This window comes from Arachis hypogaea, chromosome 13 (assembly GCF_003086295.3).
Source record: "Arachis hypogaea cultivar Tifrunner chromosome 13, arahy.Tifrunner.gnm2.J5K5, whole genome shotgun sequence".
In the NCBI taxonomy this organism is placed as follows: domain Eukaryota; kingdom Viridiplantae; phylum Streptophyta; class Magnoliopsida; order Fabales; family Fabaceae; genus Arachis; species Arachis hypogaea.
Window position 1 is genome coordinate 74,931,910 of NC_092048.1, and position 967 is coordinate 74,932,876.

Genomic DNA, 967 nt, shown 5'->3' on the forward strand with positions numbered 1-967 from the left:
ATTCAGAGTATCAATCTCCAAAACTCCTTTCTTCTGAGTTGTCCCATTATTCACAGGATTCCTTTCAGAAGTGTACATGAACTGGTTATTTGCAACCATTTCAATGAGTTCCTGGGCTTCTGTAGGCGTCTTCTTCAGATGAAGAGATCCACCAGCAGAGTGATCCAATGACATATTAGACAATTCAGACATACCATCATAGAATATACATATGATGCTCCATTCTGAAAATATGTCAGAAGGACACCTTCTGATCAATTGCTTGTATCTTTCCCAAGCTTCATAGAGGAATTCACCTTCTTTCTGTCTGAAGGTTTGGACTTCCACTCTAAGCTTACTCAACTTTTGAGGTGGAAAGAATTTGTCCAAGAAAGCATTGACCAACTTTTCCCAAGAGTTCAGGCTATCTTTAGGTTGTGAGTCCAACCATGACCTAGCTCTGTCTCTTACAGCAAAGGGGAAAAGCATAAGTCTGTAGACCTCAGGATTAACCCCATTGGTCTTAACAGTGTCACAGATTTGCAAGAATTCAGCTAAAAATTGGTGAGGATCTTCCAATAGAAGTCCATGAAACTTGCAGTTCTGCTGCATTAGAGAAACTAATTGAGGCTTAAGCTCAAAGTTGTTTGCTCCAATTGCAGGAATTGAGATGCTTCTTCCACAGAAGTCAGAAGAGGGTGCAATAAAGTCACCAAGCATCTTCCTTGCATCTCCACCATTGTTATTGGGTTCGGCCATCTCTTCTTCTTTTTTGAAAAATTCTGTCAGGTCCTCTCCAGAGTGTTGTGCTTTAGCTTCTCTTAGCTTTCTCTTTAGAGTCTTTTCAGGTTCCGGATCAGCTTCAACAAGAATGTTCTTATTCTTGCTCCTGCTCATATGAAAAATAAGAGAACAGAAAATAATAGGAATCCTCTATGTCACAGTATAGAGATTCCTTTATGTGAATAGAAGAAGATAAGAGTAGAAG

General features: G+C 39.6%; 1 non-coding gene across 1 annotated transcript; it reads left to right on the forward strand.

The window, feature by feature from the left end:
• Positions 1-232: 232 nt before the first annotated feature.
• LOC112739580 (small nucleolar RNA R71) lies at positions 233-336 on the forward strand. Its single transcript, XR_003170512.1, has one exon. It is a non-coding gene; the product is annotated as a small nucleolar RNA R71 (small nucleolar RNA).
• Positions 337-967: the final 631 nt, after the last annotated feature.